The following is a 25,429-nucleotide window of genomic DNA, read 5'->3' as shown; positions in this document are numbered from 1 at the left end:
GGGACAACAATGGCCCATTGTCCCTTTGCAGCCCGAACAATGGGACAATGGCCCCGGTCCGCTCCCTCCGTTCCCGGGCACGCCTCCCCCGCCGCCCCGGGACCGCCCGGCCCGGGGGCTCCCGCTGGCCCCCAGGAGCCACCGCGGCCGCCGCTCGCTGGCCCCGGTCCCGCTCGCTGGCCCCGGTCCCGCTCGGTGGCCCCGGTCCCGCTCGCTGGCCCCGGTCCCGCTCGGTGGCCCCGGTCCCGCTCGCTCCCTTGGTCCGGGGTGAGTCTCGGGGTGGGGACGGGGGGGTCCCCGCGGCCTTTCCAGCTCGCGTGGGTTGTTCCAGGCAGAGGAGGAGGAGGAGGAGGAGGAGGAGGAGGAGGAGGTTTCCCTTCCCCATCCCCGGGGTGTGGGCGGCGGGGAGGGGATGGAAAAGTCCCGTCGGGTCACGCGGGCCGTGCCCGGAGAACAGCGGGGCTTTGTTGTCTCCGGGGGTGGCCGCTCGTCAGCTCGCCCTGAAGGATTCCCGGGCAATCCGAACCCTCCTCCTCCTCCTCCTCCTCCTCCTCCTCCTCCTCCTCGTGGCGCTGGGAACGAGCCCGCCCCGCGCCCCGCGGAGGAGGCAGCGCGGGGCAGGGGGTGCCCCCCATCCTGCGGGGCCTGGGGCACCCCGTAGCCGCTGCCCAGATGTCCCCAGATGTCCCCAGGCCACCTCCAGCCTCTCGCGGTGGTCTCCACGAGCAGGCGGAGGAGGGGAGGGGTGAATCCCCCTCACCGGGGGGCAGCGGGCGGGGGGTGGTGCCCACCCCGGTGCCCACCCCGTGCCCACCCCGGTGCCCACCCCGGTGCCCACCCCGTGCCCACCCCGTGCCCACCCCGTGCCCACCCCGGTGCCCCCAGGGCCCCTCGGGGAGGGCGCAGCCGCGGAGGAGAGCACGGAATTCTCTCCTCGGGCTCCCCAAATCCAGGGCTGGTGGCGATCCGGGGCTGTGGGGACTCGGGGCGGGCAGATCCAGGCTCGGGATGCTCGGCGGAGCTGGGATCTGCTCTGGGATCTGCTCTGGGATCTGCTCTGGGATCCGGGCTGGGATCAGCTCCGGGATCAGCTCCGGGATCCGCTCTGGGATCCCGGTGCTGGCACCGGGCCCGGTCACCTCTCCGGTGACACCGCCGTGTCCCTGTCACCATCCTCGGCCGTTCCTCCGGGTCTCACTTGTCCTTTTTATTTATTTATTTATTTTAATTTTTTTATTATTATTATTATTATTTATTTTTTGTCTCTGGGATGGGGGACCCGGCTGTCCCCAAAGGCCACCAGCAGCCTCCAGCACCCCTCGCTGGCTTCCAGGACCCCCCAAAATCCCTCATCCCCCCCCCCAAAAAAAAACCCTTCTCCTGCCGGTACCTATGGGCAAACAAACGCACCTGAATAGGGAATGAATGGAGTGAGAAAAGAGCCCGCAGCACTTTGTGCTCGCTGCGAGCCGGGAACAATCGCTAAATACAAATCAGCCAGAGAGAGAAAAGGCAGAGGGAGAGAGAGAAAAAGGGAGAGAGAGAGAGACAAAAGCAAGAACGGCGCCACAAAGGAGAGGAATGAAATGGTAAAGTAAAGTCAAACAAAAAGGAGCCGGGCTGAGACAAAAGGAGGGAACAATATCCCCGAGGCAATGGGCTGGTGAACAATGGGGACAGTGACAGCGGCACAAAGACACTCTGTTTGCGAGTAGACGTTATCTCACACTGCCACTGGCAGGCCTGGCCCTGGCGCTTCTATTTTCAGGGATGCTTTTGTGCTGCGCTGAACAATATTCCTTGCATGGCTGCAGATACAGAGATCAGGAGGTTTTTTTGGTTTTTTGGGTTTTTTTTTTAGCCTTGCCGGTGCCAGCTCTGCCGTCCAAACAGGTTCAGTGCTTTGGAGCGAGCTGAGGGTGACTCGGTGACAATGCCACGGGAGGTGGTGGCATCCAGGCGGTGCCACCAGGCCGCGGGAGCCCCTCGAGGGTTTTAGGATGGGCGATCCGGGGTTTGTCGGCCCAAAGTTCGCGCTGGCAGCCGGGCCCGCAGGATGGGTTTTGGCGACTCGTTTTGTTGGCAGCGCTTTGGTTTTTAAGCTCTGAAGGTGCCGGCCGGGCTGGTGCGGCCCCCTGGCACCCCTCGGGTGGCACCAGCGTGGCGGTGGCACAGCCTGGGGGGGACAAAGTGCGGGTCAGGGCTCTGCGGAGGGGCGGGGATGTCCCCGGGATGTCCCCGGGATGTCCCCGGGATGTCACCGGGGGTGTCCTGGGTGATCCCGGCAGCGCCGGGCTGGGATTTTGGCACTCCCGGTGTTCCTTGTGGGATTGAGGCCGGCAGCTCCCGGTGCTCCCGGTGGGATTGGGGCCGCTCTGTGCCCCGAATCCCGCAGAATTCCCGGATCCAAAGGGTTCCCCGGCCCTGCTGGGTGATGGGAGCAGGGAAAAATCGCCGCCCTCGAGGCGGCCGAACCCTCTCCACCCTCCCCTGGCACCGGCTCTGCCCCTGGGCCGGCGCTGCCCTGCGTTCTGTCTCCTGAAGTGACATTTAAACCCCCAAAAGTGACGATTTTGGGTTTTTTTGGGAGATATGAGCGCTCTCCTTACTCCCGGCAATCTTTTACCCCCTGGCGGCTCCTGTGTCTGATCCTCCCGGTCGGGAATTCCTGCCTGTGCCCATTCCCTGGAATTCCTCTCCCTCGGGACGATCCCGTGGGGAGCTCCGGCTGTGCCTGCGCTCGTTCGTGGGACCATGGAGGCGTCACCATCCCAAAAATCCTCCTCTGGACCCTTCCCAGCTGCCGTGCTGCGGGTCACGGTCACCCCCAGCACTTTCGGGGTGCGCCCAGACCCCCCCTGACCCACCCCGGCCCTTCCTTTGGACACCCCACGGCTCAGCAGCTCAAAATCCTCCCGCCCTTTCCCCCACTCCCAAATCCTCCCCCTCCAAAACGCCGGGGACGTCACCGCGTCACCAAAACCGAGCGGGGACGGCAGAAATTGGGGTGTCAATGAACTTATCGGGGCCGATCTCCTGCAGCCGCTCGCTGCGAGCAGCCGGGCTCGGCTCTGCCTCCGAGCAGCGGCGCCCTCTGATATCGATCACCTTATCTGGGGGCGCATCCTGTTGCTATTTCTGCTGTTTCCTCCCCTCGGCAGCTGCTGAAACCGCGGGATGAGCGGGTTTGGGGCGCCCAAAAACCGACCCGGGCTCGTTTTGGGAGTGATGCGACATCTGAGCGGTGCCACCGTCCCCTTCCCTGCCCCGCTGAGGGCACGGGGGGTGGCAGGGGGGGAGGATTTGGGGCGCTTTGGAGAGAAAACGGCTCCCGAGTGAACCCCGGTATCTGATCCTGCGGTGGGCTCCGAGCCCCGCCAGCCTCGGGGCGGTTGTTCCGATCAGTCCTTGTCCCCTCGGTGTCACCTCCCCCTGGCGCTGCCTTGTCCTGCCCCAGCTCGCCAGCCCCGAATTCCCGCAGAATTCCCGGATCCAAAGGGTTCCCCGGCCCTGCTGGGTGATGGGAGCAGGGAAAAATCGCCTCCCTCAAGGCGGCCGAACCCTCTCCACCCTCCCCTGGCACCGACTCTGCCCCTGGGCTGGCGCTCCCCTGGGTTCCGTCTCCTAAAATGACATTTAACACCCCTAAAAGTGACGATTTTGGGGTTTTTTTGGGAGATATGAACACCCTCCTTACTCCCAGCAACATTTCACCCACTGGGGTCTCCCCTGTTTTACCCTCCCCATCGGAAATTTCTCCCAATTCTCCCCAAAATCCCTGTTCTTCCCTCTGGATATTTTTATTATTATTAATTTTTTTGCGGAGTCGGGAGCTCTTGGCTGCAATTAGCTGGTGTTTAAACCCTCGCTAACCCTCAGCGCCCTAATGACAGCCGTAATGATGCTCCGCACATCCCGCAGCTAAAGATTACACTCGCTAATTAATTAAGCCCCGAGCCCCCCTCCGCTCTCCTCCCTCAGCAGCCGCGAGGAGAAATCGCTGAGAGTCTCTTAAGAAAAAAAGGACATAAAGGCAGGGAAATGCAGGCACCAAAACAGGACAAATGGGGATTTTTGAGACAATCCGGGGCCGTCCATGTGACCCGCGGAGTGGACGAGGCAGGAGAAAGGAGAAAAAACGCCAAGGCCAGGAGAGAAAAAAACAAAACCCTACAAAATCCCAAAAAAAACCCCAAGAGCCAGCTTTAAAAAAACACCCAAAACCCAGCAAAAAAAAAGCCCAAAACAAACCAAAAAAAGGGGAAAAGAAAAGCACCAAGATGAAGGGAGTGACAAAGCATCAAAGGGGAGAGAAACCAAAGGCGTCGGAACAAAGGACGGGCTGGAACAAAGCACCAAAGAGGGGGGAACAAAAGCACGAAACACAAAACAAAGGCGGGGGGACAAGAAAAGCCCCTCGGTGGCGCTGAGCCCGCCGGGCCGTGGGTGGCACCGGGTCCCTGTCCCCGGAGGGTGACAGCCCCTGCCGCAGCCCCGGTGTCGCCTTTGAAGCTCCAGCCCCGGGGGAGGTCGGGGCGCAGCTCGGCCCCGCTGCCCCTGCAGGCCCGCTGTGTGGTCCGGCTGTCCCCTCTGTCCCTCCCGCTGTCCCTCTGTCCCTCCTGCTGTCCCCTCTGTCCCTCCCGCGGTCCCCTCTGTCCCTCCCGTTGTCCCTCTGTCCCTCCCGTTGTCCCTCTGTCCCTCCCGCTGTCCCCTCTGTCCCTCCCGCGGTCCCTCTGTCCCTCCCGCTGTCCCCTCTGTCCCTTCCCTGTCCCTCTGTCCCTCCCGCTGTCCCCTCTGTCCCTCCCGGTGTCCCTCTGTCCCTCCCGCGGTCCCTCTGTCCCTTCCGCTGTCCCCTCTGTCCCTCCCGCTGTCCCCTCTGTCCCTCCCGCTGTCCCCCTGTCCCTCCCCACGTGTCTCTCCCGCTCAGTGTCACCCCCTCCGTGTCCCCTCCGTGTCCCCGGGCTGTGGGGACAGTGCCAGGCTGGCTGTGTGTGTCCCCCCCCACCGTGGTGGCTTTGCCGCGTGTGTGGCTGGGCTGGTCCCTGGTGACAGGGACAGGGACAGGGACAGGGGCAGGGACAGGGACAGGGACAGGGACAATCCGAACCAGGTCGGGAACAGAGTCCCGGCGGTGCCACTTTGCTCCCGCGCCCTGCCTGGGGCTGGATGTCCCTGCAGGGTGGCACAGGCGGTGTCACACGTGGGGAGGGGGGGGACACACGGTGGGGACATCCAGGGTGGGCAGGGGTGGGGTGAGCCAGGGGTGAGACTGGATTTGGGGTCCTGGAAGTTGGATTTGGGGTGCTGGAAGTTGGATTTTGGGGTGCTGGGAGGTGGATTTGGGGTGCTGGAAGGTGGAACTGGGGTGCTGGAAGGTGGCCAGTGCCACCACGCCAGCTGATGGCACTCGGGGGGGTGGCAGTGACCCCGTGGCAGTGGCAGTGCCTGCACTGCCTCATCCCGGGATTCTCACGGGTGGGACACAAGGCAGGATCGTGGGAATGACTGAGGGACACAGGAATGACTGAGGGGACACAGGAGTGGCTGAGGGGACATGGGAATGGACAGAGGGACAGGAATGGCTGGAAGAACATGGGAATGGACAGGGGGACATGGGAATGGACAGAGGGACACAGGAATGGACAGAGAGACATGGGAATGGACAGAGGGACACAGGAATGGACAGAAGGACATGGGAATGGACAGAGGGACACAGGAATGGACAGAGGAACATGGGAATGGACAGAGGGACACAGGAATGGACAGAGGGACACAGGAATGGACAGAGGGACATGGGAATGGACAGAGGGACATGGGAATGGAGAGAGGGACACAGGAATGGACAGAGGGACACGGGAATGGAGTTCCATGAGGACCAGGGTGAGGGAACATGGGACTGACACTGGGGACACAGGAATGGATAGAGAGGACACGGGAATGGCTGAGGGGACATGGGAAAGGACACAAGGACAGGAATGGCTGGAAGAACATGGGAATGGACAGGGGGACATGGGAATGGACAGAAGGACACGAGAATGGACAGAGGGACACGGGAGTGGCTGGAAGAACATGGGAATGGACAGAGGGACACGGGAATGGCTCTGGGGACACAGGAATGGACAGAGGGACACAGGAATGACTGATGGACACGGGAATGGCTCTGAGGACACAGGAGTGGCTGAGGGACACTGGAATGGAGTTCCCACGAGGACAGGGGTGAGGGGACACAGGAACCCTGCGGGGTCCCCTCGGAGGGTCCCGCTGTGCCATTCCCAGCCCGCTGAGGAGCTCAGCCCGTGCCATTCCCGAACAATGGCTCCGTTTCCGTGCAGGAAGCCGGGCCGGGTTTGTTCTGGCGGCGTTGCCCCCTCGGGCCGGTTCCGAAGGGGCCCGGCCATTGTCTGCGGCCTTTCCATGACTCAGCCCGGGGCTCCCGCGGCCCGGGCGCCTCCAGCCAGCCCCGGGCGCCTCCAGCCAGCCCCGGGCGCCTCCAGCCAGCCCCGGGCCGGAGCCTCGGCTCAGCTCCGCCGGCTCCGGGGGCTGCGGGCAGGGCGGGGGGCTTGGGAAAAGGAAGGCGGGCGCTGGCAGAGCCTTTCCCCCTCGCTGCCCCCTCCGGCCCTGCCCGCCCCTCCAGCCATTGTCCCGGCTTCCTGCGGCTCAGGGGGCACAGGGGGAGCTGCAGGGGGGGTGAGAGCCCTCGGGCCGGTCCTGCTGCCTCGCCCAGGTGCGGCCAGGTGGGAGCAGGAGGGGAGCGGGTCCAGCGTGACCCCGTCTGACAGGACAGGGACAGAGTCTGTGCCACCGTCCCCATCCTGGCACCTCAGGCCTGTGGTCCTGGGAGTGTCCAGCAGGTCCTGGGGTGTCCAGGGGGTCCTGGGGATGTCCAGGAGATCCTGAGAGTGTCCAGGAGGTCCTGAGGACCTCCAGGAGATCCTGGGAGTGTCCAGGAGGTCCTGGAAGTGTCCAGGAGGTCCTGGGGGTATCCAGCAAGTCCTGGGGATGTCCAGCAGGTCCTGGGACATCCTGGGAATGTCCAGGACATCCTGGTGGTGTCCAGCAGGTCTTGGAGGTGTCCAGCTGCTCCTGGGACATCCTGAGGATGTCCAGCAGGTCCTGGGGGTGTCCAGCAGGTCCTGGGGGTGTCCAGCAGGTCCTGGGGGTGTCCAGCAGCTCCACGAGGCACTGCCGGGCACAGGGGCTGCAGGGTGGGTGGCACTGGGGGGACTCGCCAGGCGCCGGCGGGGACTGCCACCAGCCCCGGGGCCACCGGGGCCACCGGGGCCACCGGCCGGGCGAGGAAGGGACGGAAAGTGAAACCCGCGGTGGCCGCGCTGTTGCCATGGCCACCCCAGCAGAGCTCCCGCTCCCTCTTTCCCCGGCCCCGAGGGGATCGTGTCCCTGTCCCGAATCGTGTCCCTGTCCCTCGGGAATCGTGTCCCTGTCCCTCGGGAATCGTGTCCCTGTCCCTCGGGGATCGTGTCCCTGTCCCTCGGGAATCGTGTCCCTGTCCCTCGGGAATCGTGTCCCTGTCCCTCGGGAATCGTGTCCCTGTCCCGCGGGAATCGTGTCCCTGTCCCTCGGGGATTGTGTCCCTGTCCCTCGGGAATCGTGTCCCTGTCCCTCTGGGAATCGTGTCCCTGTCCCTCGGGGATTGTGTCCCTGTCCCTCGGGGAATCGTGTCCCTGTCCCTCGGGATTCGTGTCCCTGCCCCTCGGGGACAGCGCCTCCTGTCCCCTCCCGCCCCTGGAGTGGCTTTGGGGACCTTGGGGACAGCAGAGCCTGGGGGGGCGCGGGTCCCCCATGAACCCCCCACTCCTGAGGCCTCTCGGGTTCAGGGGGTGACACAGAGGGGTTGGTGGCTTTGGGGACACCCCAGGCTGCCCGTGCGAGGGGTGGCACTGGGACAGGGTGTCCCCCACTGGGACAGGGTGTCCCCCACTGGGACAGGGTGTCCCCACTGGGGCAAGGTGTCCCCAGGGCTGGGGAGGGGCTCTGGGGGGGGGGGGGGGGAGGAGCTGCCTCTGGGTCTTTCTGGGCCTCAGTTTCTCCAGTTTGGAATGGGAATTTGGGAATGTCCCACTGGTTTAAATGGGAATGCTTGACTGGTTTTAATGGGAATGTCCCACTGGTTTTAATGGGAGTGTTCCATTGATTTAAATGGAAATATTTCACTGGTTTTAATGGGAATGTCCCACTGGTTTAAATGGAAATATTTCACTGGTTTTAATGGGAATGTTTGACTGGTTTAAATGGGAGTGTTCCACTGGTTTAAACGGGAGTGTCACACTGGTTTTAATGGGAGTGTTCCACTGGTTTAAATGGGAGTGTTCCACTGGTTTAAATGGGAATGTCACACTGGTTTCAATGGGAACGTCCCATCGGTTTAAATGGAAATATTTCACTGGTTTTAATGGGAGTGTTCCTGGTGGCTCCATCTCTTCTCTCCTGCCCTTGGGTGAAAAAAAACCAAAAAAAACCCCACAAAAACAGAAACTAAACAAAAAACACTTGGGAAGAAAAAAAAAAAAAAAAAAAAAAAGAAAAAAGAAAAGAAATTCCCAGGGAAGAAAATAACGGAGTGGGGGAGGAAAGAGCCCGGAGTCAATGGGAACTTTCCCGGCTGGTGGAACATAAACAGCTCTTCCGTGTTGACACAACATTTTAAAGGTTTCACGGCAGGGGAAAAAAAAATAAAAAATAAAAAAAGGCTCCTTGTCAACACTGGCGGGTCCGAGCCGCCCCCTCTCCCTCTCCCGGGGCTCCCGGGAAGGGATTTCATTCCCTCGGGAAGGACAGGATGGAATTCCCGGGGGATTTGGGGGCGTGGGGGGAGCCTGGGTGGCCCCCAGGTAGGAAAAACCCTCGTGGATCCAGCCGGGCTCCCGGATTTCCATCACAAAGGGAGGGTGGGAATGCTGTCCTGCTGTCCTGCTGTCCGTCTGTCTGTCTGTCCAGCCAGGGGGGTGCCCGTTCCCCTTGCTCCGTGCCAGCCCCGCCATGGGACACAAAAGGGGGTGGGTGCAAAAAAAAAATTTAAAAAAAAAAAAAAAAAAGGGTTTAGCAGCGCTTAATCCTTGAGTATTTTAACATTTAAAGGAATGATTCCATGGGTTTCCCTGAAATTCTGATTTAATGATGGAATAGATGGAACACATCCAACCCCTTTTGGGATTGGAAAAGGGGAAACCCTTTTGGGATTGGAAAAGGGAAAACGCTTTTGGGATTGGAAAAGGGAAAACGCTTTTGGGATTGGAAAAGGGGAAAACCCTTTTGGGGTTGGAAAAGGGGATTTTGGGATTGGAAAAGGGGAAACCCTTTTGGGATTGGAAAAGGGAGAACCCTTTTGGGATTGGAAAAGGGGAAACCTTTGGGATTGGAAAAGGGGAAACCTTTGGGATTGGAAAAGGGGAAACCTTTGGGATTGGAAAAGGGGAAACCTTTGGGATTGGAAAAGGGGAAACCTTTGGGATTGGAAAAGGGGAAACCCTTTTGGGATTGGAAAAGGGGAAACCCTTTTGGGACTGGAAAAGAGGAAACCCTTTGGGACTGGAAAAGGGGAAATGCTTTTGGGATTGGAAAGGGGGGAACCCTTTTGGGATTGGAAAAGGGAAACCCTTTTGGGATCCCCACCAGGGAAAGTTTGCACCTGGGGGAGGAGCCTGGAGATGTTTTCAGGGATTGGAACCAGCAAAATCTTTCAGAAACCCCAAACCCTGCGAGTTTGGGAGGCGCTGGCGCAGGTGAGCTCAGAGGGCCTCACCCGTGAGGTGTTCACGGGCCGGGGATGATCGATTTGGGGCTGCAGGAAGTTTTTCCACGCTGGCCACGAGCCCGGCTGGCAGCGGGAAGAATTCCCCGCGGCGGGACCGTTCCACCCGGGCTGCCACCCACAAAGGGCCGGGCGGGCATCCAGGGAAACGCTGGGGGAGGATGGAGTCCCCTTTGTTCCCACCTGGCCTGCCCAGGTGAGGTTTCCGCTTCTCTCCTGCCTTTGCCCTCGCAGGGATCGTCCCACGGGGCCCGAGGTTCCTCGGGAATTTCTGGGAACGGGCAGGAATTTTTGGGAAAGGGGAGGTGCGGGGGGAACCAGCGCCAGCGGAGGAGTAAATTTGGGGTGATCTGGGCAGTTCTCAGCCGGGTTTTGGGGTCTGCCGCGGGCGCGTGGTGATTTTGGGACCCCTCCCTGGGGAATGTGGGCCGGGCTCTCCAAAATCCAGGCACGGCTCCACCCCCAGCGGGGAGCGAGGGGGGTCCGGTCCCTGCTGGGGGCTCGGGGTGTCCCCCAGGACCCCCCGAGTGGCGCCCCGGCCTTTGGGGGGTCCCGGCAGAGCTGCGGGCAGAGCGTGGGAGCCGCCGGCGCTGTCACACGCGGGTCCCCGGCGGGCCGGGGGCTCTCGAGGGGAGGGGACAGGGCACAGCGGCCGCCCCGGAGCCGGCTGCTGGCTGGCTGGACCGCGTCCCTCCCCCTCCTCCTCCCCTCCCCTCCTCCTCCTCCTCCTCCTCCTCCTCCTCCTCCTCCTCCTCCTCCTCCTCCTCGTTCCCTCTCTACGCCCGGCGCCGGGGCAGCTCCCACGGGCGGCGCTGGGGACATGGAGCGGAGCTGAGCTGAGGCGGAGCCCGCACCGGCACCGGCGGCAGCACCGGCAGCACCGGCGGCGGCACCGGGGTGGGACCGGCACCGGCAGCACCGGCGGCGGCAGGAGCGGGGCTCGGCGAGGCAGCGCAGCGGAGCCGTGAGTGCGGCCGGGGGCACGGGCAGAGCTTCGGGGGGCACCGATACAGCCTCGGGGGGCACCGGTACAGCTCCGGGGGGCACCGATATAACCCCGGGGGGCACCGGTACAGCTCGGGGGGCACCGGCACAGCTCCGGGGGGCACCGATATAACCCCGGGGGGCACCGGTACAGCTCGGGGGGCACCGGCAGAGCTCTGGGGGACACCGATACAACCTGGGGGGCACCGGCACAGCCCCGGTGGGCACCGATACAGCCCCGGGGGGCACCGGCACAGTCCGGGGGCACCGGCACAGCCCCGGTGGTCCGAGCACCGTGCGGGGTCCGGAGCGCTCTCAGGGATCGGGGAACATCCTCGAGGGTCGCGATTGGGGGAACCGACAGGGAGAACCCGCCCGGAGCCCCTCGGCTTGAAGAGGAGAAGGGAAAACGGGGGGAAAGGGCGGAGAGTCCGGCCCCGCTCAGCCGCAAAGTTCGGGGCTGCAAACTCCGGGGGAGCCCGGCGGGAGAGGGGTTAAACCCGGCGGGAGAGGGGTTAAACCCGGCAGGAGAGGGGTTAAACCCGGCGGGAGAGGGGTTAAACCCGGCAGGAGAGGGGTTAAACCCGGCAGGAGAGGGGTTAATCCCGCCAGCCCCGTCCCACAGCCCCACCGGGACCCCCCGGGCTCTGCGCGCCCTCGCCCCGGGCACAGATAGGGGGACAGGGGGGACAGAGGGGACAGGGGGACAGGGGGGACAGGAGGGCAGCCCACCCCCCCCGGCGGGGTCTGGGGGTGTCCCCGCTGTGTGCGGGGACAGGGGGACGCGCTGTGGTGGCGGGGACAGAGCCGCGTGTGTCCTGGCGGGGGTGGGGACACGGCAGGAGCGGGTTGGGGTCCCCCCTGTCGCCACCTCCTGTCCCTGTCCCCCCACGGGACAGGTCCATCCCCCCCTTCCAGGTGTCGCTGCGGGGACAGGGGACACCTGGCTTGGGGACACGATGGCTCCGGCCACCCCTGCAGGGCAGGAAAACCCGGCCGGTGCCACACGCGGGTGTTGGAGAGGCGCGAACACCGCGACACTGTCGCGACAGCGCGCGACCGGAGGGAGGCTTTGGGAGCGGTGACAGCGCTGAACTCTGTCGCCTTGCTGGGACAAACCTTGTCACCGCCACTGCGACATCCCCGGAGCTGGGGGTCTCGGGGGAGCGGAGCAGCGGGGACGGCCCTGGCGGGGCCGCGGGTGCAGATTTGGGTGAAAATTCGGTTTTTTTCCATCCCTGAGCTGAAAAATCTCAGCGAGTTAAACCCGGCCAAGTTTAGCGGCGAAGAGAAGCGCGGGAGCTGCGCGGTCCTGCCGGGGAGGGTTTTAAAGTGAAAAAAGGCGAAAAAAAGGGAAAAAAATGAGAATAAACAGAAACCTCGGGCGCTTTTCTGAGCGATTTCCAGGGGCTGGTGCCAGGCAGGAAAAGCGGGAGCGATGGGTCTGAGGAGTGAAAAAAGCAGAATTACCTCGGTTAATGTGATTTTTTCCCCCCTCCCTCCCTCTCCTATCGCGCCGATAACTCCTGTTTGTAATTCATTCTTTTCCTCTCGCTTCGATTTCATTTGGTGCAGGATCCATTCCGCCGGCACTGATACAGTATTTTTATTTTTCCTCTCTTTTTATTCTCTTTTTCTCCTCTTTTCTTTTCAAAACCCAGCGACTTTCGGAGCCTTTTGTGCGGTTAAAAATAGCAGCTGCCCTTTGACAACAGGACTTTTTTTCTTGACACATTTTCACCATCATCATCATCACCTCCCTCTCATGGCACCTCTCCCTTCCCAACAGCACAGAAATCCCAATTTTTTTCTTATTTTAATCCCTTTTTTCCCTCTTTTGGAAAAACTCAGCTCCCGAGCGTTGCTTTTTTGACTTCCACCCAAACCCTCCCCTCTCCCTAAATCCATCTCCGCTCTTCCTAAGTTTATCCTGGAGCTCTGGGATGTCCTGAGGGGAATTTCTGGACTTTTTGTCTCCCTGCCGAAATGTCCATTATTCCATCTGTGCCCTGCCAGGCTGGGGGAGATGGAGCAGCTCGTAAAGCTGTTATGTGCTGGAGGGGTTTAAATTTCATTTATGGGCTGCAGGGGAAGCGTTTCTGTCCCCGGGAAGGGAGAGGGGTAAAAACTGCTCTGTCAGTGGGGTTATTTTTAATTCTGGCTTTTTCTGGGGTCCCTGGGAAGGGCATTACACTAAAATCACTTTTTCAGTGGGATAATTTTTAATTTTAGGGTTTTCTGGGGTTTCCTGGAGCAGGAGTGTTTTAAAGCCACTTTTTCAGTGGAATTATTTTTAATTCTGGTGTTTTCTGGGGTGCCTGGGAAGGGCATTACACTAAAATCACTTTTTCAGTGGGATAATTTTTAATTTTAGGGTTTTCTGGGGTCCCTGGGAAGGGCACCATGCTAAAACCCCTTTTTCAGTAGGATTATTTTTAGTTTTGGGGTTTTCTGGGGTCCCTGGGAAGGGCACTACACTAAAATCACATTTTAAGTGGGATCATTTTTAAATTTGGGGTTTTCTGGGGTCCCTGGGAAGGGCATTACACTAAAATCACTTTTTCAGTGGGATAATTTTTAATTTTAGGGTTTTCTGGGGTCTCCTGGAACGGGAGTGTTTTAAAGCTGCTCTTTCAGTGGGTTTATTTTTAATTTTGGGGTTGTCCAGGGTCCCCAGGAAGGGGAGCATGTTTAAACCCCTTTTTCAGTGGGATAATTTTTAATTTTGGGGTTTTCTGGGGTCTCATGGAAGGGGAGCATGTTTAAACCCCTTTTTCACTGGGATTATATTTCCTTTTGAGGCTGGCTGGCATTTCTGAGAAGGGGAACATTTTAAAGCCGCTCTTTCAGTGGGATTATTTTTAATTTAGGGTTTTCTGGGGTCCTTGGGAAGGGCATTACACTAAAATCACTTTTTAAGTGGGATAATTTTTAATTTGGGGGCTTTCTGGGGTCCCTGGGAAGGGCACCACACTAAAACCACTTTTTCAGGGGGATTATTTTTAATTTTGGGGTTTTCTGGGATTCCTCGTGCTCAGCTGGGACTGGAACTCTCCAGGGCTGAGCAGCCGTGGGGTGAAGGTGGCTCAGGGCTGGTTTGAACCCCCCAGGAGAGGTTTGGGGGGTCCAAAACCCCCCAAAAAAGGGTGAGGAGTGGGGGTAGAGCATCCCTGGGAGTCGGGACACAAGGATTGGGAATTTCCTGGTGAGGATGTGGGGTGGGAGAGTGAATCCCTGGGATAGCGGTGACAGGGATTGTTGGGATAAAGGTGACGGGAATCCTTGGGATAGAGGTGATGGAAATCTTTGGGATACAGGTGAGAGGAGCCCTTGAGATAGGGGTGACAGGAATCTTTGGGATACAGGTAATGGGAATTTTTGGGATACAGGTGATGGAAATTTTTGGGATGCAGGTGATGGGAAACCTTTGGGATGCACTTGGCAGTATGGAGGGAATCTTTGGGATCCAGGTGAAGGGAATCTCTGGGATTCAGGTGGGATGTGAGGAGGGAATCTTTGGGATAGGGGTGACAGGAATCTTTGGGATAGGGGTGACAGGAATCCCTGGGATAGGGGTGACAGGAATCTTTGGGATAGGGGTGACAGGAATCTTTGCGATAGGGGTGACAGGAATCTTTGGGTTGGAGGTGACAGGAATCTTTGGGATACAGGTGATGGGAATGCTTGGGATGCACTTGGCAGTATGGAGGGAATCTTTGGGATCCAGGTGAAGGGAATCTCTGGGATTCAGGTGGGATGTGAGGAGGGAATCTCCGGGATGCAGGTGACGGGAATCTTTGGGATACAGGTGAAGGGAATCTCTGGGATTCAGGTGGGATATTGTGGAGGGAATCTTTGGGATACAGGAGACAGGAATTTTTGGGATGCACTGGGTTACCTGAAGAGAATCTCTGGGATGCAGGCAGGCTCTGCAGAGGGAATATTTGGGATACAGGTAAAGGGAATCTTTGGGATACAAGTGGCCTGAATCTCTGGGATGCAGGTGAAGGGAATCTTTGGGATGCAGTCGGGATGTGAGGAGGGAATCTCTGGGATGCAGGTGACGGGAATCTCTGGGATGCAGGTGACGGGAATCTCTGGGATGCAGGTGACAGGAAACTCTGGGATACAGGTGACGGGAATCTCTGGGATGCAGGTGACGGGAATCTCTGGGATGCAGGTGAAGGGAATCTCTGGGATGCAGGTGAAGGGAATCTCTGGGATGGATGTGAAGGGAATCTCTGGGATGCAGGTGAAAGGAATCTTTGGGATACAGGTGATGGGAATCTCTGGGATGCAGGTGATGGGAATTTCTGGGGTACAGGTGATGGGAATCTCTGGGATGCAGGTGATGAGAATCTCTGGGATGCAGGTGATGAGAATCTCTGGGATGCAGGTGACAGGAAACTCTGGGATACAGGTGAAAGGAATCTCTGGGATGGAGGTGAAGGGAATCTCTGGGATGGAGGTGATGGGAATCTCTGGGATGCAGGTGAAGGGAATCTCTGGGATGGGGGTGACAGGAATCTCTGGGATGGAGGTGAAGGGAATCTCTGGGATGCAGTCGGGATCTCTGGGATGCAGTCGGGATCTCTGGGGTGCCCTGAGCTCTGGAAGCCGCCGCTGTCCCGACCCTCCTCGTGCTCAGCTCTGCCATCCCAACCCGCCACCAACAAACCCAAACAAACTCCCAGGGACGCCGGGGTGGCCACGGCTGTCAGCGTCACCTTTGGGGGTCCCTGAGAGCCGGCCCTGTGGGTTTGGGGGGTCAGGGGTGCTGTCCCCTCGGGGCTGTGGCCTCTTTGTCCCAAGCCACGTTCCAGCTTCATCCCATTGTGAGCATTCCCGGCTGCTTGGTGCCAGCCGGGCTTTGTGCCTGCACGTGGGGCTGCAGAAACCCCCCAAAAAAGCTCCCAAAAAAGCTCCCCAAAAAGCTTCGACCACCCAGAGACCACCCCCAAATCCCCCCGGGGGCCGCGCTGGCAGCGCCGCTCCCGCTGTCCCACCCCTGCCAGCTGGGGGAACACCCGCTGCTGGTTTTCCTTTAAAAAATGTGATTTTTGGAGCAAAACAATCCCCTCACGGCAGGGCAGGCGCTGCCCCGAGCCCGCGGAGGAGCCGCTGCCCTCTTTTGTTCTGTGCTCCGAGGGAGCAGCGCTGCAGGCCGGGGGTCGGGGTGAGGAATTCCCACCGCACAAATCCCGGGGTGAGGAATTCCCACAGCACAAATCCCGGGGTGAGGAATTCCCACCGCACAAATCCCGGGCTGGGATGGACCTTGGGGACGGTCCAGCCCCCAGAGCCGGGCCTGGCACCTCGAGTGCCCCGGGGGAAGAGCGGGGTGTCCGAGCTGCTGCTTTTGGGGGGGCTGAGAGCGGCTGGGGGGGCTCCGAGAGGGGCAGGGGGAGTTATGGGGGCTGGGGGGGCTGAGGGTGGAGGAGTTGGGGGGGCTCGGGGGGAGCTGGGGTGATCCAGTCTGAGACTGAAGGAGTTTGGGGGGGCTCAGGAGGAGTTTTGGGGGCTCAGGAATAATTATTAAGAATCTCTGGGGCTCAGGAGGAGCTGGGGAGGCCCAGGCTGAGGCCAGAGGAGTTGTGAGGCTCAGGAGGATTTGGGGGGCTCAGGAGGATTTGGGGGGCTCAGGAGGAGCTGGAGGGGCTCAGGAGGAGTTTGGGGGGCTCAGGAGGAGTTTGGGGGGCTCAGGAGGAGCTGGGGGGGCGCTCAGGGATAAGTATGAAGGAGTTGAGGGGGTAAAGAGGATCTGGGGGGCTCAGGACAATTTGGGGGGCTCAGGAGGAGCTGAGAAGGTTCAGGCTGAGGCTGGAGGAGCTGTGGGGCTCAGGAATGATTATTTAGAATCTCTGGGGCTCAGGAGGAGCTGTAGGGGGGCTCAGGGATGATTATGAAGGATTTGGGGGCTCAGGGGGATCTGGGGAGATCCAGTCTGAGACTGGAAGAGCTGAGGGGCTCAGGAGGAGTTGGGGGGCTCAGGAGGAACTGGGGGGCTCAGGGAGGAGTATGAAGGAGCTGGGGGAGTGAAGAGGATCTGGGGGGCTCAGGGATGATTTTGAAAGATTTGTGGGGCTCAGGAGAAGCTGGGGAGATCCAGCCTGAGACTGGAGGATCTGGGGGGGCTCGGGAGGATCCGAGGGGGGCACAGGAGGATCCGGGGGGTCTCAGGAATATCCGGGGGGGCTCAGGAGGATTTAGGGGTCTCGGGAGGATCTGGGGGGGCTCAGGAGGATCCGGGGGATCTCAGGAGGATTTGAGGGGCTCAGGAGGAGCTGCAGAGCTCCACTCTGAGGCCAGAGGATTTGGGGGGCTAGGGCGGATCCGGGGGGGGGGGGGTCTCAGGACGATCCGGGGGTCTCGGGAGGATCTGTGAGGTTCAAGAGGATCTGGGGGGGCTCAGGAGGATCCAGGGGGGCTCTGGAGGATCCAGGGGGGCTCAGAAGGATCCGGGGGGTCTCAGGAGTATCCGGGGGGCTCAGGAGGAGCCGCGGGGCTCAGGAGGAGGCAGAGCCCAGAGAGCGGCGCAGCCCCGGGGCCGAACCGGGCCGAGCCGGACCGGGCGTTCCCGTTCCGGGGGTCCCGCAGCAGCGCGACCACCCCCGAGCGGCCCGGGCCGGGCTCTCCCCGCAGGGTTTTCCCAGGGTTTTCCCAGGATTTTCTCAGGATTTTCCCAGGATTTTCCAGGATTTTGGGTTTCGTGGCGCCGCGGGGAGGGAGCTCCGAGCCGTGGAGTTTTTGTGCGATCCCCGGCCCGTTTTAACCCGGCCGGGAACACGCGGGACGGGAATAAATCAGCGCCGCTCCCGAAGCTCCGCTGGGAACGAGCTCCGCTTTTCAGCCCATCCCGAGCCCTTCGGGGCGGGATCCGCCCCGGGCTCCTGCAGCTCCGGGAATCACAGAGAGGCAGAAATTCAAATATTTCTGACATAGGGATGGAGAATTAAATCGTGAAGAGGCAAAATTTCAAATATTTCTGACATGGGGACGGAGAATTAAATCATGAAGAGGCAAAATTTCAGATATTTCTGACCTGGGAATGGAGAACTAAATTGTGGACGGGCAAAATTTCAAATATTTCTTACCTGGTAATGGAGAATTGAGTCGTGGAGAGGCAAAAATTCAAATATTTCAGACCTGGGAATGGATAATTAAATCCTGAAGAGGCAAAATTTCAGATATTTCTGAACCTGGGAATGGAGCATTAAATTGTTGAGGGGCAAAATTTCAAATATTTCTGACCTGGGAATGGAGAACTAAATTGTGGCAAAATTGAAATTTTGCCCCTCCACAATGTAATGCTCTGTTACCAGGTCTGAAATATTTGAATTTTTACCTCTCCACAATTCAATTCTCCATTCCCAGATCAGAAATATTTGAACTTTTGCCTCTCCCCTATTTAATTCTCTGCCCTGCTCGGGCTGTGTGATGCTTATAAAAGATGCAGGGGGTGGCCGCAGCCTCCTGCCACCTTTCCCTGTCCCTTATCAGACAGGGACAAGATAAGAGAGCACCTGAGGCCCCCCTGAGCGCGCCCAGCCAAAATTCGGTATTGTTATTTTAATTGTGGTGCAGGCAGCTCGCGGCCGTTCATTGTTGGGTGGAAAGAGGAGAGGATATAAATTAAATATAACGAAGGAGCTGAAAGGCGGCGTTTGATCCTCTGTGCTGTGGAAAACGGGGCTGGAGGGAGATGGGGGGTTTTGGGAGAAGAGGGAGAAGTTGGAAGGGAGGGATTGAGGGGTTGGAAGGGAGGAATTTGGAATTTGACATGAAGAAAATGAGAACTTACAAGGTAGGAATTCAGGATTTAGAGGAGAGGAACTCAGGATTTGAAAGGGAGGAATTCAGAGGTTGGAAGGAAGAAATTCAGAATTTTGAAAGGAGAAATTCTAACTTTGGAAGGGAGAAATGCAGAATTAATTTGGAAGGGAGAAATTCAGAGGTTGGAAGGGAGAAATTCAGAGGTTGGAAGGCAGAAATTCAGAGGTTGGAAGGCAGAAATTCAGAGGTTGGAAGGGAGAAATTCAGAGGTTGGAAGGGAGAAATTCAGAGGTTGGAAGGGAGAAATTCTGACTTTGGAAGGAAGAAATTCAGAATTTTGAAGGGAGAAATTCAGAGGTTGGAAGGGAGAAATGCAGAATTAATTTGGAAGGGAGAAATTCAGGATTTTGAAGGGAGAAATTCAGAATTTTGAAGGGAGAAATTCAGATTTTGGAAGGGAGGAATTCAGGATTTTGAAGGCAGAAATTCGTGGTGGCATTGCCACTGTCCCAACCCCCAAAATTTGAAAGTTTCTCAGGTTGGGACAGTCCCGGGCTGCCACCAGGGCTCTGTCCCAACAGAGGCCACCACCAGCCCGGGCCCGGCGCTGCCACCCCCCTTGTCCCCAACTGTCCCTGCTGGGGCTGGGAGGGGACAGCTCCGGGAGAGGCTGGCACGTGTCACCCACGGTGTCCCCACGGGGGGACAGGGACAGGCTGCGGCAGGGACTGGGGACAACAGAGGGACACAAAGAGCCGGAATGGCAGAGCTGGGAATGGCGGGACTGGGAATGGCAGAGCCGGACTGGGAATGGCAGAGCCGGACTGGGAATGGCAGAGCCGGACTGGGAATGGCAGAGCCGGGACTGGGAATGGCAGAGCTGGGAATGGCAGAGCTGGGAATGGCGGGACTGGGAATGGCAGAGCCGGACTGGGAATGGCGGAACTGGGAATGGCAAAACCAGAACTGGGAATGGCAGAGCTGGGAATGGCAGAGCCTGGGAATGGAAAAACTGGGAATGGCAGAACAGAGAAATGGCGGAGCCAGAGCCAGGAATGGCAGAACTGGGAATGGCAGAGCTGGGAATGGCAGAGCCAGAACCGGGAATGGCAGAACTGGGAATGACAGAACCAGGACTGGGAATGGCAGAGCCAGAACTGGGAATGGCAGAGCCAGGGAATGGCAGAGCTGGGAATGGTAGAACTGGGAACGGCAGAGCCAGAGCTGGGAATGGCAGAGCTGGGAATGGCAGAGCCAGGGACTGGGAATGGCAGAACTGGGAATGGCAGAGCCTGGACTGGGCATTATGGCAGGACTGGGAATGGCAGAACTGGGAATGGCAGAGCCAGAACTGGGAATGGCAGAGCCGGGGAATAGCAAAACCAGGGAATGGCAGAGCCGGGACTGGGAATGGCAGAGCTGGGAATGGCAGAGCCAAGACTGGGAACGGCAGAACTGGGACTGGCAGAGCCAGAAATGGGAATGGCAGAACTGGGAATGGCAGAGCCGGGACTGGGAATGGCAGAGCTGGGAACGGCAGAGCTGGGCCTGGCAGAGCTGGGAACGGCAGAGCCGGGGCCTGGCAGATCCCGAGCAGGGCGGGCGCTGTGGAATGCCAGAGCCCGGCCTTATCTTCTGTCGGGAACAATGCAGGGCTCGGCCCTATTGTTCTGCTCTCACGCCCAGAGGAAAGCGGGGTCCCCCGGGGCGCGGGCTGGCGCGGGAGCGCGCCCGGAGCCGCGGGCGGGGACGGCACGGGTGACACGGGTGGCACGGGTGGCACGGGTGGCACGGACCCCTCGCGGCCGCAGCTCCCCGCAGGGAGCTCTTTCCCGCTGCTTTTCCATGCGGATTTTAGGAGCGGGGAAGGAGCTGGAGAGCCCAGCTGCAGGCAGAGCAGGGCAGGGCAGAGTTTGCCGTTTTTAGGGGCTCTTTTATGGATTTGGGGTCTCAGCTCGCTGGGATCCCCTGTCGGCTCCGTCCTGCCGTGTTTCCTCTGGTTTGTGGGTCTGTCCTGGGAATTTGGCTGAGGAAAACACATTTTTGGATGGGGGATTTCTGTGTTTTCCTAAAAAAAAAAGCTCATCCTGGGGGCTGAGCAAAGCTGGAAAAACTCAGGGACAGGCACAGGAGCCCAGCACCCCTCGGGCTGCAAGCACAGCCCCAAATCCCCCCAAATCCTTTTCTTTTTCCTAGAGCCAGGGATGAGCAGCACATCCCATTTTTTTGGGACCAGGCTGGGATGGGCACCTGGAGGCTGGAGCTGCCAATTCCCAGCCCAGGGGAAATCGGGATGGAGCAGGGGGGGTGACACAGGTGCCACCAGCACCCCGAGCCCCTCGTGTGCTGCAGGAGCCCCAGTTTGGTCCCAAACGGGGAGGGCTGGCGGCTTCTGGTCTGTGCTGGGGTTTTGTTTGCGGTGAAAACCACCCCAAAAACCTAATTCCCAAATCCCTCTGCTCCCCCAAAGGGAGAAGCCCATCCAGGAGCTGAATTTGCTGGATTTTAATTCCTCCAAATCCAGCAGGGAGAAGGGGGATGAAGCCCAAACCCTTCCCCTGGGGATCGTGGTGATTCGGAGGTCTCTGCTCCCAAACCCTTTTGGATTGGAATGGGATGGGAAGCGGGGTGTCCCAAACCCCAAACCCCAAATCCCAAACCCCAGAACCCCGGGGCGTCTCCCTGAGCTGAAATTGTGACCAAAAAGTGACAAAACAGTGACAGAAGTGGCTCCTGCAGCTTTTCGTACACGTGAGGCCCCCGGAGGCGCCGGATGCATCACCCAAGGTGGGGGATGAGCTCAGGAACCCAAACCCGCACCCCAAACCAGAGCAAACGTCACCGAAACGGCCTCACCAAGGGGGGAAATGGGACCAAAAATCCATTTTGGCCCAGGGGGTTTCATCCAAGCCCATCCATCCCTGATTCCTGCAAGCCAGAGCGCAGCGGGATCGGAGTCGGGGCTGCCTTTGGGGAGAATTTTTGGGGCTGGAGAGGATTTTGGGGCAGGAGAGGATTTTGGGGCTGGAGTGGATTTTGGGGCTGAAGAGGATTTTTGGGGCTGGAGAGGATTTTGGGGCTGGAGAGGATTTTTGGGGCAGGAGAGGATTTTTGGGGCTGGAGAGGATTTGGGGGCTGGAGAGGATTTTTGGGGCTGGGGAGGATTTTGGGGCTGGAGAGGATTTTGGGGCAGGAGAGGATTTTTGGGGCAGGAGAGGATTTGGGGTCTGGAGAGGATTTTGGGGCAGGAGAGGATTTTGGGGCTGGTGAGGATTTTTAGGGCAGGTGAGGATTTGGGGGCTGGAGAGGATTTTTGGGGCAGGAGAGGATTTTTGGGGCAGGAGAGGATTTTTGGGGCAGGAGAGGATTTTGGGGCTGGTGAGGTTTTTTGGGGCTGGAGATGATTTTGGGGCTGGAGAGGATTTGGGGCTGGAGAGGATTTTGGGGCTGGAGAGGATTTTGGGGCTGGAGAGGATTTTGGGGCTGGAGAGGATTTTGGGGCTGGAGAGGATTTTTGGGGATGGAGAGGATTTTGGGGCTGGTGAGGTTTTTTGGGGCTGGAGATGATTTTGGGGCTGGAGAGGATTTGGGGCTGGAGAGGATTTTGGGGCTGGAGAGGATTTGGGGCTGGAGAGGATTTTGGGGCTGGAGAGGATTTTGGGGCTGGAGAGGATTTTGGGGCTGGAGAGGATTTTTGGGGATGGAGAGGATTTTTAGGGCAGGTGAGGATTTTGGGGCTGGTGAGGTTTTTTGGGGCAGGAGAGGATTTTTGGGGCTGGAGAGGATTTTGGGGCAGGAGAGGATTTTGGGGCAGGAGAGGATTTTGGGGCTGGAGAGGATTTTGGGGCAGGAGAGGATTTTGGGGCAGGAGAGGATTTTGGGGCTGGAGAGGATTTGGGAGCAGGTGAGGATTTTGGGGCTGGAGAGGATTTTTGGGGCTGGTGAGGTTTTTTGGGGTTGGAGAGGATTTTGGGGCTGGAGATGATTTTGGGGCTGGAGATGATTTTGGGGCAGGAGATGATTTTTGGGGCTGGAGAGGATTTTTGGGGCAGGAGAGGATTTTTGGGGCAGGAGAGGATTTTTGGGGCAGGAGAGGATTTTTGGGGCAGGAGACAATTTTAGGGGTTGGAGAGGATTTTTGGGGCTGGAGAGGATTTTGGGGCAGGAGAGGATTTTGGGGCAGGAGAGGATTTTGGGGCTGGAGAGGATTTTTGGGTCTGGAGAGGATTTTTGGGGCAGGAGAGGATTTTTGGGGCAGGAGAGGATTTTTGGGGCAGGAGAGGATTTTTGGGGCAGGAGACAATTTTAGGGGTTGGAGAGGATTTTTGGGGCTGGAGAGGATTTTGGGGCTGGAGAGGATTTTTGGAGCTGGAGAGGATTTTTGGGGCAGGAGAGGATTTGGGGCAGGAGAGGATTTTTGGGGCTGGAGAGGATTTTTGGGGCAGGAGAGGATTTTGGGGCTGGAGAGGATTTTGGGGCAGGTGAGGAGAAGCCAGTGGCACCTTTTCCCTCAGAGTGAGGTTCACGAAGGCGCTGGTGGCTCCTGGGGCAGCTCCCAAAACCCCGAGAAAAAAAAAAAAAAATCCCATTGCTGGAAAAATGAACCAACCCCAACATCTGGAGCTCCCTGGATTTGGACAAATTTGGGAATTGTCCCCTCCATGTCCCCTTTTGTCCCTCCTCGTGACAATCTGGAGGTGAGGACGTGTTTGTTGCAGCTCAGGCACCCCAAAGGTTTCCGGGGCGCTGCCGGCTGCGGCTGCGGGGCGGAAACGCGGCCCCAAAAGATTTCGGGGTGCGATTTGGGGGCTTGGGTGCTGCAGGTGATGGGTCCCAGGGGTGGCTCTGAGCACCCTTGGGTGCTCCCAGCAATCCTGGGAAACACGAGGCAGGATTGGTGCCCCCAAACGGGAAAAACCTGGAAGAGGAAGGGATTAGGGGAAGGTGGGAAATGCCATAAAAGGTCGAGGATGGGGTGGTGTTGACAGGGATGGAGCCCCAAAACCTGGAAATAAAAGGGAATTATTGGAAGGTATAAAATTCCATGAGGAGCTCAAGGATGGGGGGAGTTGTTGATGTGGAATGGACCCCCAAAACCTGGAAAAATAAGGGAATTATTGGAAGGTGTAAAATTCCATTTAAGCTCAAGAGTGGGGCATTACAGATACAGGTTTTGACTTGGGATGGACGCCCCAAACTCCTGGAAAAACAAGGAATTACTGGGAGGTTTAAAATCCCATAAAAGCCAAGGATGAGGGGGCGTTGTTGACAGGGATGAACTCCCCCAAACCCTGGAAAAACAAGGAATTATTGGGAGGTTTAAAATCCCATAAAAGCCAAAGATGAGGGGGCGTTGTTGACAGGGATGAACTCCCCCAAATCCTGGAAAAACAAGGAATTATCAAAACGCCGTGAAAACCCTCGGATAGAGGGTTCTGGACCCAAACCAGCCCCAAATTCTGCACATCCCCAACGCCACCCATGGATTTCCCATGGAGAAAAAATTTGGGAAGAGCTTCCCTCCCTCTGGGAGGTGCAGGGCTGGCAAAGCTCAGCTTCGGATTTTTTAATTTTTGCAACGGGGCCAAAAAAAGGGTGGGAGGTCTTGACCCTCCCTCCCTCAGGTGATAGGAAAATCTGGTTTAAAATCGGGTTTAAAATCGGGTTTAAAATCGGGTTTAAAATTGGGTTTAAAATCGGGTTTAAAATCGGGTTGAAATTCGGGTTGAAATTCGGGTTGAAATTGTGGTTTAAATTCTGATTTAAAGTCGGGTTTAACACCTGGTTTAAAACCAGGTTTAAAGCCCGGTTTAAAATCTTGTCCCCCACCCCCGACCGCGCCTGGAAACGCTGAGTGACAGCAGTGACACAAAAACGCCACCGAGATCGGCCACCCCGATAAAGCCCGCGGGGCGAGGAGGGAGCCGTGCCAGCCTCTGGGTGAGTCCTCCACACTTCCAGCAAAAACAAAAAAAAAAGGATTGAGCTGGATGGATGAATTCAGGGCATTTTGGAAAAAGATTTCCACATTTACAGCAAAAAAAAAAAAAAAAAAAAAATAAAGGATTGAGCAGGATCAAGGAGTTCAGGGTATCTCGGAAAAAGATTTTCGTGTTTACAGCAAAAAAAAGTGTTGAGATAGGCAGAGGAATTCCTTGATTTTTCGTGCTTTTATGGGATTTTCCCTTAATTTTTGTGCTTTTTATGAGATTTTCCATGATTTCTAGTGCCTTAATGGGCTTTTCCCTTGATTTTTGGTGCCTTTATGGGGGTTTCCTTGATTTTTCATGCTTTTATGAGATTTTTTTTTCCTTGATTTTTCTTGCTTTTGTGGGCGTTTCCATGAGTTTTGATAGCTTTTATGGGATTTTTTTTTTTTTTATTTTTGATACTTTAATGAGATTTTCCTTGATCCCCGTCCTGGATTTCACTTTATTTCTCTGTGTTTTGTCGCTTTTAAAATTTAATTTCTGTCATCGATGGCTCGGGGTGGGTGGGTTTGATTGGGGAGTGAGGGAAGGTCCTGGAAGGGGTGTGGGGGCTGCTCCAGGGGTTTCTGGTGGATCCCAAGGATCCGGAGCTCCCCCAGGACCCCTCTGTGGGGCGTGGGGCTGATCCAGCCCCGCTGGGTTTTGGATAAAAGGCTCAGAATCCACAATCCAGGGAGGTTTTTGCACCTAAAACGTCTTTTAAAATCCATTTCCGACGCAGAAAAAAAAAAAGGAAAAAAGGGTAAATTCACATTTTTTGGAGTGCCAGGATTCCCTCTGTTAAAGAGGGAACGTTTGGGGTTTTTTTAGGGTTTTAATGCAGGGATTGGGAAGGGCAGAGGAAAAGGGGGCAAAAAAGAAGAGAAAAAGGAAGCAAAAAAGAAGATTTTGGTTTTTCCTAGAGGTTTGGACC

General features: G+C 57.8%; 1 protein-coding gene across 5 annotated transcripts in view; it reads left to right on the top strand.

Annotated features, from left to right (window-relative positions):
• The first annotated feature begins 248 nt into the window (after window positions 1–248).
• SOX13 (SRY-box transcription factor 13) overlaps window positions 249–25,429 on the top strand; it is a 48,537-nt gene continuing 23,356 nt past the window's right edge. For 3 of the 5 annotated variants that reach the window (XM_063418470.1, XM_063418471.1, XM_063418469.1), the window contains exon 1: window positions 249–267. The gene's annotated coding sequence lies outside the window, so the exon portion shown is untranslated. Of the gene's footprint in view, window positions 268–10,598; window positions 10,734–24,278; window positions 24,467–25,429 lie in introns of those variants that run through there. The other 2 variants (XM_063418472.1, XM_063418473.1) reach the window with 2 other exon arrangements.

The sequence above is a fragment of the Prinia subflava genome, chromosome 23, assembly GCF_021018805.1.
Source record: "Prinia subflava isolate CZ2003 ecotype Zambia chromosome 23, Cam_Psub_1.2, whole genome shotgun sequence".
In the NCBI taxonomy this organism is placed as follows: domain Eukaryota; kingdom Metazoa; phylum Chordata; class Aves; order Passeriformes; family Cisticolidae; genus Prinia; species Prinia subflava.
The sequence above is the reverse complement of the archived record's forward strand: the minus strand, read 5'-3'. Positions and strand labels throughout refer to the sequence as shown.